The sequence below is a fragment of the Cricetulus griseus genome, chromosome 3 (genome assembly GCF_003668045.3).
Source record: "Cricetulus griseus strain 17A/GY chromosome 3, alternate assembly CriGri-PICRH-1.0, whole genome shotgun sequence".
In the NCBI taxonomy this organism is placed as follows: domain Eukaryota; kingdom Metazoa; phylum Chordata; class Mammalia; order Rodentia; family Cricetidae; genus Cricetulus; species Cricetulus griseus.
Window position 1 is genome coordinate 240,575,315 of NC_048596.1, and position 15,659 is coordinate 240,590,973.

Below are 15,659 nucleotides of genomic sequence, written 5' to 3' on the forward strand. Positions count from 1 at the left end.
ACAATAACTGCCAATACATCTCAGTTTGGATGTGGAAAAAAGCATTAATAGCAACTTTCATCTCAACATATGTTCACATGACTAGCTTAAAAAAGGAAAAGTCGCTTCTGAACCCTTGTGCCTTCATGTCCCATACCTTGACAAAGTCAAAAATGGGTATTGACTAACATGACAAAGAAGGTCACAAAAACAACAACAACAACAACAACAACAACAACAACAACAACAACAACAAAAAACCCTGCTGTTTACCCTTGGCCTAATAATTGTAATGTAAGTGAGGTAGTTTGAAAATATTTGGTCCCCATAAGCTTATAGGGAATGGCACTATCAGGAGGTGTGACTTGGTTGAAGTAGGTATGGCCCTGTTGGAGGAAGTGTGTCACTGTGGGGGTGGGCTTTGAGGTCTCCTATGCTCAAGCTAAGTCTAGATCAGTTCATTTCCTGTTGTCTGCTGATGAAGATGCTAAGACTCTCAGCTTCTTCTCTAGCACCATGTCTGCCTGCATGCTGTCATGTCCTTCCATGATGATAATGGACCAAACTTCTGAAACTGTAAGCTATCCCCAATTAAATGTTTTTCTTTATAAGAGTTGCCATGGTCATGATGTCTCTTCATAGCAACAGAAACCCTAAGACAACAAGAAACAGTATGTTCTGTGTGTGTGTGAATGTGTGTGTTCAGTTACAAATCCTAATGATGTTAAAGTTATAATTATGGTTTCAATATTTCTAACTAAAAGGTACTTTACATTTAAGATCCAGAATTCATCAAAGTTTTGGTTACATTATACTTAATTTATTAATATAGTAAAATAGCAATTAATTTATGAGCAGCATATGGGTCTCATTTTGCACAAATTTTTCATTCAACGCCATGCATTCTAATAATGCATAATGTAGGAAATTTTAATAAGAAGTTATTAAAATATTACTAAAAGCAAAGTAACTTCACTGTTTTATAATCTCAATGACAAAGATTAATTCTGGGGGTTTTAAACAACACAAAATTTTGGTTAAAAAACAAATTGTTAGTATTTGTATCAAAAAGATGTAACAAAATTACATGGTGCTCAAAGCCATAAAGTGCAGTGTTGTATCTCACAATTCCTAACAAAGTAGTAACCAACCCAACAGGAAATGAGATGAAGACAGAGTAACATTGTCCTGAAAATCAAAAATTATCCTTTTAACTCTAAGCCTGAAGGTATGTAAACATCTTTATGTGAAAAATCAAAACCTTTCAATGAAGGACAGTATTCTTTACATCCTTATCAACAGTAGAAGAGGAATTTGGGCCAGTGTGTGCTACAAGGTGAAGTCAAGCTAAGAACCTTAGAAATTAAACTATAGGCTGGATGGATAGCTCAGCCATTAAAGGCTAGGCTCACAAATATAAGAAATGAAACTATGGGTCTAGAAATGAGAAAGTATTTAATATCATTTACAATATTCTTATGATGAAAAATTTCAAGGTCCTTTCTCCTTGTTCTTGATAACCCATTGATAGATAGTCATGGCACTATGTAATAGCACAATGATGATAGTCATATAGAGATTCTGAACTAGGAATTTCATTTGTCTCACAAATTCTTCAAATTAACAGCACAGTTCCTTAAAAAATTCTGGATGGCCAAAGATCAGTATGATGATCTTTTGTTCCAGTTTTCTTTCTGTTGCCAAAAGTAACTTAGGGGAGAAAAGGGTTTATTGTATTTTATACTTGCAGGCCATAGACCTTCATCAAGGGAAATTAGGCAGGAACTCAAGACAGAAACCCTTGACAGGAAATGAAGCAGATACATTGTACACTGGCTTGCTCCCAGGCTCATGTTTCAGCTACATAGCCCAGGCACACCTACCTGCCTAGGAAAGGCATTATCCACAGTGGGCTGACCCTCCCACATTAATTGGTAATTGAGAAAATGTCCCACAATATGCCTATTGGCCAATTTGGAGAAGGCAATTAATTCTTCAACTGGGGTGTGTGAGACAGGGGAGGGGGGTGTCCCTGTTCCCAGCTGGTGTTGACAAGATTAGCCATCTCAAGCATAATCTTTTTCTTATGGGTTATTCAAGGCACTTTCCCCTGGATTCAATGATCCTAGAATAGGAAATTCTGAATTCTACTATTGTTTTCAGCTTTTCTGTCTTTTGCCTCCCTTTCATACATGTCCCTTACTAAATAATACGGCCTATGTGCCTGCCTGCATTCAGTAGTTTTCTCTTACTCCTAAAAATCACTTGCAAACTACCTAAAAGGGATACTCTTGTGAGGTACTGTGGCCTAATGATCTTCCTGAGCATCAAATGAGTAACAATTTGTACCAGTGAGGCCCTGGCATTTCTACTTTGGATGCTGAAAAGTATTGTATTAAAAGGACAGATGGAAGGAAGGAAGACTTTACTTCCTAATTCTTTTTTTTTTGGGGGGGGGGTTAGAGATAGGGTTTCTCTGTGTAGCTTTGGAGCCTATCCTGGCACTTGCTCTGAAGACCAGGCTGGCCTGGAACTCACAGAGATCCGCCTGCCTCTGCCTCCTGAGTGCTGGGATTAAAGGCGTGCGCCACCAACGCACCAACGCCCGGCTACTTCCTAATTCTTAAAGATGCAGTGTTAAACGTCAGTGATTTTCTATTATATGTTGTGTGTTTGGATGAGTACATGGAAACATCAAATCTGAAACTGCCAATTTGAGGACCCAACCACAAAAGGTAATCTATAGATTCTAGGGATGCATATTTGGTCTCTAAAACTTAAGCTTAGAATAAGTTAACTATCATATCTTTTAAAACTAGGATGCTGACAAACTAAAGAGATGAACTGATGGATCATGTGGGAAGCACCAGTTTTATAACTACCAGCTTCCATTAGTTGAATAAGGAATATGGCATGGTAAATGGCTACTTTCAAGTCTGTTCCTTAAGTGTGTAATCTAGAAAGTCAAGCAAAGAACAAAGAGAAGCCTCAAGACAATGTTCCCTACAAGGACATATTTTTAAATGCAAACATCCCCAAATGAAGCACATTCCACAGCACCACTACACGTGTTTAATCATGGCTAGTGACTGGATAATTGTGTGTGTGTGTATTTTTAAGGTGTGGGGAAAAAACAGAAACCATGCCTCTGACCTTTTTTTTTTTTTTTTTTTAAGCTGAAGGCAATCAAGAGATAGAAAGTAAGGGCCAGCTCTGTATCCACCTCTTTTTTGCCAAGAGACAGGAAAAACCTTCACTACAGTAGATTCTAGACAACACCAATAAAATCCATTTATAAATCTCACTCCATTAGCTTCTTTCCGTGCACACCTCTTCCCAGTTCCTCTACAAATATGCTATTCTTTGTTGACGATGCTACATTAGCTACTGCTTTGTTACTCTTCATTGAGCTTTCCTCTCATGATGTGTGCCACATACATTAATAAATTTGTTATTTTTTCTTTACAACTATCTTTTGTTAGAGAACCTATTACAGTTAACCACTAAGATGCTTCTCCTGCAGGTGGAAAAATACACTAGATGACCTTTTAAATCTGTCCCTTTTTATACGCCGAAAAAAATCATCCATATATTGGAAGGCAGTATATGGAAGAAATGCAAAATCCACACAGATTTCAAAATTACTTGCTCAACTACATGAACAACTAATTGTGTTACCGATTCAGGATTTAGATAACAACAACCAACAACTTCAAGTGAGAAGGAAAAAAAATCTGGTTTCAAGCAGGAAGATCAGCTACCATTGTCAACATACCTATCACACACCCAGTCATGAAAATGAACTGGCAATGCCTTACTTAAAAAAAAAAAAAAATCACCTCAAAGATGAATCATGTAACATATGGGCACTGACACAGCTTGAGAACCCCACTTCAGTGAATGTGGAAGGGGACCAAACTAAATATAAGATTGATTTCAGCAATCTGTAGGAATGCAGGAACTCCAAATCAGTTGGATATAACCCTACTCTGACAGCTAAAGAAAACAGATAAAAAGAATGGCTAGAAGAAGTAGGGTTGGGCCATTATCAAGTTATTTCACTGTAATTATGGGTACCTTAACCTCCTTAGGAGGCAGAAAACGTTGGGATGTTTTATCTTAAACCATGTGTTAAATGTGTTTGGAAAAAGTGCTACTCATAAAGTCTGATCAGAGCCAAAATTAATCAGGTAACAAACATATTTTTATTTTTAAATACTTCATAATTAACCAACCTTCTATTTGCAACAGAATGATATAACACCATAAGACAAGCACACATATGATGTCTGTGTATCATTTCTCCCTTTTAGAGACGGAATTAACTATCCACTTCTCACTCCACCACAACAAAACTAAATCAAGATGCGTAACACCATGGTCATAAGAGACATCAAATCAAATCACAAGGAGGGCTAGAGATGTAGCTCAGTCTGAAGAGAGCTTGCCTAGCAAGCACAAAGTTCAATCTTCAGTACCATGAAAATGGCCATGAACACATGTAATCCCAGAACCTGGGAAGTGGAGACAAAAACAACTACATAAACAAAATTCACTACCATGAGATGTCATTTTATATCCATTAGAATAGCAATGTAATACAAAGTGACAATAAAAACAAGCCTTAACAATGGCTAGTAAACATGTTCTTATGGCTGAGCCTTCAAACAGGAGCCCTCAAAAGCTGGTGAAGGGAATGAAAAGGTAGTTAACAATTTAGAAGACAGCTTGGCAGTTTCATAAAAAGTTAAGAATAAATGTACCACACAACCCAGCAATTTCTCTGGGTATATACCAAGAGAAATGAAACATGTTCACATAAAAACTTTTATAAAACATAAAAGTTTTTATGTGAACATTCACAGCAACATTATTTAATATTAAAAACCCCAAATCCATAGAAATAATCCAGATATCCATCAACCAATGAATGAACAAGCAAAATGTAATGTATTTGCAGGATGGAATACAACTCATAATAAAAATGGAAAAACTACTAGTACTTGTTACAAAATGAACAAGCCATAAAAAGCAAGCCAAGTTTAAAAAAAAAAAAACAGCAGAAATTCCACATATTATATGATTCAATATTTATCTTCTGTCCAGAAAGGGTAAAGAGAAAATTCCTGGAAAAGAATTTAAGAAAAGCAAAGGTAGCAAAATGAAAATCAGGGTTGGCATGTAGCTCATCAGTAGCGCACCCAGCAGATGCACGAGGCCTTCAGTTCAATCTCCAACACCAAGCTGAATGAATAGATGGATGAATGAATAACCTGAAAAAATGATAGTCAGTGGATGGTGAATACAGGTGTGGGTTTGTATGTATCCAATGTACTGCTCTTTTAACTTTTCTGTAGGTGTGAAAAGTTTCAAAATAAAACATTTCAAATGAATTCTCATTTGTTCAATTTATATTAATTTTACTTTTTAGTTTTTGGAGACAGGACTCACTATGTAGCCCAGTCTGGTTTCATGTGATTTTCAGTCATCTTGTCTCAGCATCCTAAGAGATGAGGTTACAAACATGTGACCACATCCAGCTTCTCATTTGATCTCTATTAAATTTGTTTTACATTTATTGTGTGTGTGTGTGTTACATGAATGTGGATGAAGTATGCCACTGTGAGTAGGTGGAGGTCAGAGGACAACTTGTGGAAATTGATTCTCTCCTTATACTATGAGGGTTCTGCAGATGAAACTAAGGTTGTTAGTCCTGGCATCTAGTATCTTTACTCGCTGAACCATATCATTAGCCCTCACTGGATCTTTAACAAATAGGTGATATAGATAGAACAGGTATAGTGGTTCATTCACACTTATAATACTGGTACTACAGAGAAAGGTCCTGTCTCAAAAAGAAAAAAGCCAAATAACACCATATACACAAAATTAGTTAAGTTTCATGTTTAAATATTTAATCATATGCATACTAAGGTGTGTGTGTGTGTGTGTGTGTGTGTGTGTGTGTGTGTGTGTGTGCACAATATCATGAAACTACCATTTTTGGTTACTCTAGTCCTAAAATGTGGGCTCTGCAGTTTTGTAGTCACCGTTATACCATTCACTTAAGAGATACAGCCAGTATGCCCTATAAATACTCTAACTCCTCCACTGTAGACATTTTGTCTTGCTACTTGCTATCCCACAAATTTTGACAATGTATTTTAACAATTTAAAGTTTTAACAGTGGCACTAGAAAGCAGTGGCACAGCTCAGAGCATTTGTTGCATTTCCAAAGGACAGAAGTTCAATTCCCAACACCCATGTCAGACAGCTTATAACCACTGATACCTCAAGCTTCAGGGGATCCCACCCTCTTTGGGCCTTCTTGGGCACTCATTTATACACAGCAGATAAACACACAGATACATACATACATACATACATATATACATACATACATACATACACACACACACACACACACACACACACACTTTTTAATAGTATCAAACTCATCAAAGATGCTAATGTTAAACATAAATCTTGTTAGTGAACTAAAAAGGAAATTTACTTGGGAGTTCAAAAGAGTCACATTTACAATTCTTTTTTTTTTTTCTGACTTAAATACTTTATTTAAATAAAGAAAAGGATGGTTATTTCTGCAGTGCCATGGTTGGCAGCATTATCGCCTTTCCTTAACCATGTTTGTTTTTTTTTTCTGCACAAAGGTAGCTAATGATACAAAAACAAGTCAGAAGACTTTCTCCAAATAGTAGTAAATACTAAGCTTTATAGACCACATATGGTCTCAATCATGAATGTCTTTCTTTTAAAAATGTAAAAAAAAAAAAATTAGTTTGCCCCATACAAAAAAAGACTGGGCCAAATTTGGCCTGTGAATGGTAGTCTTCTAATCCCTGGTATAAAATATCTACTGTATCTTGTTAGAGAAATTGTTCTCTTGAGGCTTTTGATAGCTGTTGCCCAAAGTCAAGTAAAGAAGGACTTTTTTTACAGCTGGATGTGGCAGTAACAGAAGTAGGGCTGGAGAGTTTCTGCTCACCCTTAACTCTGCCAGTTTGTCTGCTCTCCCATTTCATAAGTTTGTTAACCACCAATTGATGGGGAATGTACTTCTGTTTATGTGTTTGTCTTATTGGATGATAAAGAACTGTTTGGCCAATGAGGCAGCAAGGTAGGCAGGACTAGGAGTCGAGGAGGATTCTGGGAATGTAGTAAGAAGTGGTGATCCAGGCAGGGAGTGACATAGCAGGGAGACTCATATTTAAGGAAGGACAACTTTTAAGGAAAATTTAAGGAAGTGTCCCCTTTTCCCCTCCACTATTCCTCCAGCGTCGTGTCGCGATGTGATCCACTGGCAAGGGGGGGTGCCAATGGAAGGCATCTGATAAGTCTTATAAAATATATAGATTTATGATAATTAAGACTGAGCTAACAGATGAGAATCCTAGTCATTGGCCAAGCAGCATTTGTACATAATAGAAGTCTCTGTATTATTTTGTCCATCCACGTGGCCGGCAGAACTTGGGCGGCTGGTGGAGACCACCCACGTGGCAGTAGGGCTCGGCAGCTTTTGGCGTAAAGATTTATGGTAACAAACAACTGTATATCTTATGTTAGCAAAATTTTAGGTGTTTTTCTCTAAAAGAGTAATTCCTTCGGTTTCTCTAAATCAGGAATTATTAGGTCTTAATACTCATGTTACAGGTGTGTCCAACATGTGGCTCAGGATAGCTGTAAATTCAGCCTAACACAAAATCATAAACTTACTTTAAAAACATGATTTTTTCAAGTTTTTTTTTAAAAGTTATGTCACAATATTAAAAGATTTGACATACCTGCAGAATAAATCAAGATTAAAGAGGGGATTCAAGGGAACTCATGAGTTATTTAGCTAACAATAACCTTATATCCTAAATTGACACATACTTCTTAAGTCATAGACTACATGAAAAGTATCTAGCTCTCTATTTTAAAAGACAGTTGATTCTCCCATAGGTTAAGTTTTTCTTCAGTACTGGGGATCAATCCCAGGGCCTTGTGTGCTAAGTAGGCACTCAACACAGCTATAGCTCGAGCCCAGATCTATCATACCCCAAATACCATCTTTCACTTTCCTAGTCTGATGTCGCATAAAATCTGGATCTAGGTAGAGCTTTTCATTAGCTATTTCAGGCATCAATTACTGCTACTTATAAGCTAGAATCCTAAGGTTGAGAAACAGGCAAGGGTACTGCACTGAGTTCAAGGCCAGCCTTTTTCAGCATTTGATCCTGAAGTAAAACATTAAGAAGAAAAGACATGATGTACTAAAATACAGATTACTTCACACATAAAAGTTCCCTAGCAGATGAGAAATTATACCTACTACAATGGCTATGAACCAAAAAAAAAAGTGCAATAACAAGTGTTTATACAGATGGAATGAAACTGGAAACACACTGCTGGTTCTTCCAAATCTTCACCAAATGCAACAGGTACCTTAGCGGATACTTTGACCATTCCTCAAAATCTTAAAGGTAAGTCAGCTGAATCAGTTTAGTGTTAAGACATTAACATAAACCTCCAAGCAGAAGCACTCAAATATCAATCAACTAATCAATGGATAAAGCACAGCATATTCATACAACAGATTATTCAACCATACAAAAAATGAAGTAGTCATATATGCTATGACAGATGTACCCTGAAAAACACCATGCTAAACAAAGTACTCAGATACAAAAGACCATCTATGGAATCCTAAAACATCCAGAATAGGCAAATCTGTAGAGGCATGAAATACAGCAGCTAAAGATATCCTGCAAGGCAGGTTGTGGTAAATGAATTGTATTTCAATAATGTTTTAAAAAAGAATTAGCCCTTTATTGCAGAAAAGGGGAACAAAACATTAAAGGACAAGTCCCAGAAAACCAAAGCAAATGACCAATAAATATACAAATTTCAAATAATTGTAACAAGACTAATACAGACTTAAAAAAAACAAAACACACAAACAGGACTGAATTTTCTGAACTGAAAGGAAGAATAAGATGAGGCCAGTTTTTCATTTATTTGGTACTAAGCAAATAACAAATAACAAAAATAGCAAATAATAATAAAGTAAGGGACACAGAACTATCCTAATTGTAGCACACAGACAGGAGAATCAGGGAGACCTGAGGGACTAGTGGGCCGTGGGAAAGGTACTAATTATCTAAGCACTAAGTGATCAGGGCTGATGTCCCAGAAACCTAAAGCCTCAGAAGACAGAGATTTTCTTTCACAGACTGAATGTCTTCAGCAAAAAAGATGAGTGGAGCCAAGTGAGGTGATACATTCCTGCAATCCTAGCACAATGGAGGCAAGGGGATCAAAAATTCCAGGCTAGATGTTGGGGGGGGAGTCCATCCCACCTCCTCACCCACCCCCCAAAAAGAAAGAAACAAAATAGAAAAGAAGGTAAAAGGAGACAGATTTCTCTGGACAGAAGGCAATGGAAAGGGACAAGCTCTGCAGCCTAAGGTCCAAGAAAATAACTGCCTACCATCCAGCACCCCTGAGAGAGGAAAGATTTAAACAGGACAATAGGATATGGACTGAGCCTCACACATGGACCTACATAACCCAGAAATTATAAGAATCTATGTACTAATTGGGGTGTACCTCAGTGATAAGAGCACCTGCCAGCATACACAAGATCTTAGGCTCAATCCTCTTCATCAAACAAACAAAAAAATTATTCTTGTGAGGCATAGTGGTGTAAGCATATAATCCCAGTATTTGTTAAGTGGTGGCTGGATCAGAGGTTCAAGGTCAACCTTAGCTACATAGCAATTCCAGGTCAACCTGAGCTACATGAAATCCTACCCACCCCCCACCAAAAAAAGACTACAGGAAAAGTGTTTTCTGTATGAATTACATAGCAGTGAAATAAACAGGCTCTTTGGGCCTTGACAGACTAGATGCTGGTATATATTGCATATTATTATATGAACAAAATGTCTGCAGGATGCTGGACCAACACCTCATTTCACATTAACACATCATTCCACACAGAGGACTAGGCCTGCATAAATAAACTGAAGAAAGGATAACCTCAAAGCCAGGTGATCCAGGCTCTTGGATAATCCTGTCTAGAACTACCCCATAGCTGTGCACTCTTAGTTATCCCAGGATACACTCTTCGGATTACACATCAGCTTTGCTATATGCCCTAGAGAACCAATGCCACAGCAGGATAAAGTGACCTCAATTCATCTACAAAGTTCAGAAACCACTTCAGACAGAGAAATCCTACAGGAGATCCCCTCATTTTTTATATTTATGGCAGCTTAGGAGGCTGGGAGAAGACAACAGTAGTTTGTAAGAACACTACAGAGAAGTTGGAAGAAAACAGAATCCATACATGAACTGGAAAACCAACAAGCAGTCTTAACATTGCTCATCATTATAGTCTGCTGTTCCCCCCAGGAAATCCAACCTTGATTGCCTCTCAAGTTATCTCTAGTTAAGTCTCACTTAAAGAGACAGCGGAGAACTGCGGTCTTTGAAATGCATATCCATAACCAAATCAATATCCAGGTATGCATTCATATAGACACTTAATATTGTTCTAGAGAGATCAGCTAAAGTAACTAGACAAGTTTAAACACATAAACATAGAGAAGGAAGAAGAGTTGTGTTTACAGATGATGTGACAGTATCAGAAAGTCTAAAACAGTATAAAGTAACTTAGTTAAGAATTTGGCAAGGTATCAGGAAAATGAGCAGAAATCAACAGTATTTATCTGCATAAATAATAATCAGTTTGGAGATGTACCTAAAAAAGGATAAAATATGACTAAACAAGAAATATACAAAAGTTGTATTTAAAAACCTAGGTCAGGCCGGGTGTTGGGTACCACAATAGCTACTGGACTGTGCTTAAAAAAAAAAAAAAAAAAAAAAAAAAAAAAAAGACACAGACATCTTGTGGCTTAAAATACCACCATCATATTCTTTGTGCAACGTGGGATTTTTACATATCTTTACACTGCATCTGGAAGTCAAGGTCATTTCATAATTTTGTGGTTGACTGTCCATAATTATACTGTGAAACTCTGACAGTTTCAAAACTGAATCAAACAAAAGAAATGGAACTTAGAGTTAAGGAAATTATATATGTCAGATATTCTGTCTCTTGTATCTAATACAGGACACTGTGCAGAGTTTTCAGAAAAGTGTCATATTTAATTTCTACATGATTGGCACTTATTTCTTCAGCTTTTCAAAGTTTTTTGCATTTAAGAATATTTATTTAATGGCTTATATGGATTATTCTCTTGGTTTTGAGGAAATAAACCTTCACTTTCATGTATGATTAAATCAATGATAAAAATTCCCTTCTAAAATTTCTGCAGTTTAAAAAACTCACAGAGCTTTAATTTCATTGTCTCCTTGATAAGTAATTTTTTCTAAACAAAGTAACGTAATAAAAAAGGTGTCCCACAGTTAAAAGCAGAAACAAAGAATAACTGTTCCTCATGGGGCTTGAAAAGGAGCTTTGTCATTTGGAGCAAAAGTCTCTCCTGTCTCATCTTTTAAAACAATGGATGGATGCATCCTCCAGACTAAGCCCATTAAAACATAGTATTACGTTTAAAGTACATACTTGCGGTTGGCGGGGGGGGGGGGGCAATCAGAACTACAGGAACGGAGTTCTGCAGCTCTTGTTTGTTTTTTTAAACATTCTTCCTACTGTCCTACTTGGATCCCACCTACACCAGTGGCAGAAAGAACAAGAAAACAAACATGATTTCAAACAGGCATGGCACTCATCTCACACAGGTGCTGCAGAAGCAGAAAGTCATCAAAGTGCCTGTGGGGAGTTCCTAGTATTCTACCAAGACATCGGCAAGAACAATGTTGCACCACTTTCCACCTTGGCACACTGACTGTATGTAGGGGTACATGGTGTTTGCAAGCACCCTGTAGATAAATATGCCAGCAGTTCCCAATTGATGTTCCTTGGCTGGGGTCACTTGTGACTCCAGGCCATACTTCATGGCTAAGAAGCTTTCTGGATGCTCAGCTCAGTCACAATCACCTTTCCGGTGATTTTAAGGATTAGCTGCCATTTTCAGTGCTCTTAGAACTGGTTACTGTACTTTCAAGTCCAAGCTCTAGTACACACTGCCTTATGAGTTATGCCTCTGGCCAAATAACATCACTTAGCACTCCGGAAGCCCACCCATCTTGCAGAGATATTGAGGCGATAAAGAAAAAAAAATATAAGCAGTACTAGCATCATCACAATCCTCAAGTAAGAGGGGTAATCAATATATGAAAACTATTAATGCCAAGATGGCTGTTGAATTAAAGAAGGGAAACCTAACCTCTATATAGTAATGTTAAAAAACCAAAGGCTTGGGCTGGAGTGGTGGCTCAGTGGTTAAGAGCACTGACTGCTCTTCCAGAGGATACAGGTTCAATTCCCAGCACCCACATGGCAGCTAACAACTGTCTGTAACTATAAGTCTGACACTCTCACACATACATGCAAATAAAAATAAAAAAAATTATATAAGAAACCAAAGGCTTGGGTAGAGAGATGGCTCAGTGGTTAAGAGCACTGGCTTTTCCAGAGGACCTGGGTTCAATTCCCAGTACCCACATGGCAGCTCCTAACTGTCTGTAACTTCTGCTCCAGACACCTTCATAACAATGCAAATAAAATAAAGAAAAAAGAAACCAAAGGCTTCTCTCTCCTTAATCTAAGAATAAAATGTCTTATAAAACAATGGAAACTTATTGTCTCCTACCACTTCAAGATCGTAATCTCTTCCCTAGTTAACATTCACAGATTCTTATTACAGTATTTGTAAAATGACTGTCCTTACCATTTATGAAAGAATATAAGAACATATTAGTTTGGTGGTCCCATATATAAGAAGTAATATTGGTACATTTATTTGTGCTCTGTAGAAACAGTGTTTTTTAGAAAGCCCCCTAGGGCAGGGCCACCATATACTAGAATAAGACATCAGCAGCTTGTTCTTCTTTATACATCCCTAAACTGAAAATAATGCAATCATCTACAGTCCAAAATATTCTCTTTAAAGTGGTGAGCAAGATTCTTTCCTATAATTAGTTTAACCCTGAAAACCCTAAGGGAAAAGTGTTGTAATGCAATACTGCTTCAAAATAAATGTTACACACAATTGCACATTCAGCAGAGAAACATGTAGATCTCAGAACAGAAACATGAAAGTGCCTGTTGGGAAAAGATGCCAAGGTCACATCGGGGTGTTAGAAGACTTCAAAATGAGCCACTCTGCTCTGCAGTGTATTTCCAAGCAGCATCAACTCTTAACTTCCTCTTTTCTTATTAAGATTGGGTATGGTTATCAACTCCAAGCATACACTTGCTGCCTGTTGCCAGGAAATCTCTTCCTTCTAACTCTGGATATGCTCTAGAAGTAAATGTGTAACCATGAAACATAAATTATTATATCATCTAATCATAATCTCTAAATATTTTTAACTTTTCGAAGAACAGAGCTGTGAAAAGCAAATTCTTCTTGAGTTGTTCTTTGATCTTTTGAAGAACAAAAAGTCAAAGCAAAGTTTTATGCTCCAAGAATCTCAAAGGAACAACTCTATTCTAACAAAATCGTCTGGGGCCTTGCTAGAGATTGACTCTAGTACCCTTTCTAGGGGACTACTGTCATTTAACTACATACACCTCCAGCCAAAATCAATTGCTTCTGGAAAGTGACTATGAAATCAACTACACATTCGTTCAGTCAGTGAAGCAATGTAGGGAATTCCAAGGACTTCACATGGAAACAGAAGGGAAGATGAAATGGCTCCTACTCTCAAAAAAGTTAAGGTGTAAGAAACATCTTAACGGTCACAAGAGTCATTTACAAGAATACTGTATCAACAGATAACAACAACAACAAAAAAAACCATAAGCCAATGATACTCTTAGACATATTAACAAACATAAGCCAAAAGGAATGACTTCTACGTTGTAACGAATCTGTTACCTAATTTTGGGAACGTGGTTAAGGCTGTAATTTATTTACAGGAAAAGAATTTACAGAAATAAAGGCTCTCCCGGTACACAAACCCAAACTGTGGATTGGGTCCCTTCCAGCTTGGCAGGTAGGGCGTGGCACCAGAGTTCTCACAGTAGCTCAGAGACACTTGGATGAGCTCTCAACAATCCTGGGCATTCTGGTTTCAAAGCAAAGGCCAGTTAATTCCTTACTTTACCCCAAGTCCACCTCAAGCCGCCACGCCCGTCCACTCAAACACACATATACCCAATTAAAGCACACAAATCTTATCTTCTACTCTTGGACATCTTTCAGGAACCAAGCGCGGAAGACACCCCCATCACACAATGCCCACATTCCCTTCCTCTTCTAGAGGCTAAACCTGTACAAGAGCCCATGAGCTTTCAGCTGGACGCGAAGCGTCTAAAGACTTCAGTCTGAAAAAGCCATTTCTTAATTGGCACCAAACCCCGGCGGAGAAGCTTGAAAAGCAGCTGCTCTGTACCGGCAAGAAGTGGATTGAAAGAGAGGGAGGACAGGGGTGGAGTGCGGCGCAGGGACTGCGGCTGCGGCGGCCCCAGGTCGCGGGCACCGCCCGGGCGCGGCCCTGGGAGCCACCGGCGTGATGCAGGTGACCTTCCCGAGAGGCCGCCCGCTGTCGGGGCGCTGACGGGTTCTAGCCCGGGCGGCTGGCGGGACGTGCAAGCTCGGCGGCCGCGGGCCTGGCCCGTCGGACACACCCCCGCCGCGGCCCGGCCTCCCCAGCCGGCGGGCGCTCACCTGCACCGCGAGCCGCTCGCCCCGCGGGCTGTCGGACCTCGGCTGTGCCGATCGGACCGTGCTCGGCACTGCGCTCGGAGTTCCGCGCGGGGCGCGGCAGGAGTCCGGAGGGCGGCGGCGGCCTGGGCGGCGGAGGAGGAGGACTCCGGCGCTCCGCTCTGGGGAGACCCACCCTCCTCCCGGCCGCTCTGCAGCAGCCGCCCCAGATCACTTCCGGGGCGCGGGGGAGAGGGGCGGGGCGCCTGATGGAACTTCCGGTCCGCGGGGCCTCAAAGGCCATGGCGGCCGCGAACAAAGGCTCTGCCGGCACGGGTGAGGCGCAGTGGGACAGCCTGCAGGCGGCCTCACGTTAGTCTCTCCATCTGCGAGGCACAATTACCTCCCAATGCCTGACCGGGGTTCCCTGGCGTCTTCGCCTCCTCAGGACACGGAGGGGCTCCTGGAGAAAGGGGAGGGAGAGGCCGCCATCTTGCTTCTGGGGGCTGCTGGCTCCTCTGGCAGGCTGTTTGCCACGTGGTTTATCACAGATCAAGTCCTGGGAGGTGGGTTGGTCTCCTGTTCTGGTTGGACGGTCCCAGTGGTTACCCTGAAGAACTGACCTCTGTGAGTGGGACTGGCCTCTGCGGATGGGCATCTGGTCCCCCTTGACACTAGATATGGCGCAGAGATAAGGCGGTGGCCGGGTGACACACTGATTAGATGTCTTAAATTAGTAGTTTACCTGAATTGGTTGTTTTCTTTAAATCTTCCCATAAGTTCGAAATACCTTACCTAGCGTCTATTAGCTGACACACATTCTTTCGTTGACTTTAAAATTCTTGTCTCCCTTGGCCCCAGATTGAGAACCAACGACTTGGTTGGCTGGCGTAACTATTTCAAGGAATGCCCACTCAGTCAAGTGGGCAGTCAAGA

The 15,659-nt window shown here is 39.7% G+C and overlaps 1 protein-coding gene across 2 annotated transcripts in view; it reads right to left on the minus strand.

The window, feature by feature from the left end:
• Rala (RAS like proto-oncogene A) overlaps positions 1-15,240 on the minus strand; it is a 49,433-nt gene extending 34,193 nt beyond the window's left edge. The window contains exon 1 of one of the 2 annotated variants that reach the window (XM_027409387.2): positions 15,127-15,240. The gene's annotated coding sequence lies outside the window, so the exon portion shown is untranslated. Of the gene's footprint in view, positions 1-14,747; positions 14,875-15,126 lie in introns of those variants that run through there. The other variant, XM_027409386.2, reaches the window with a different exon arrangement.
• Between the last annotated feature and the right edge of the window lie 419 nt (positions 15,241-15,659).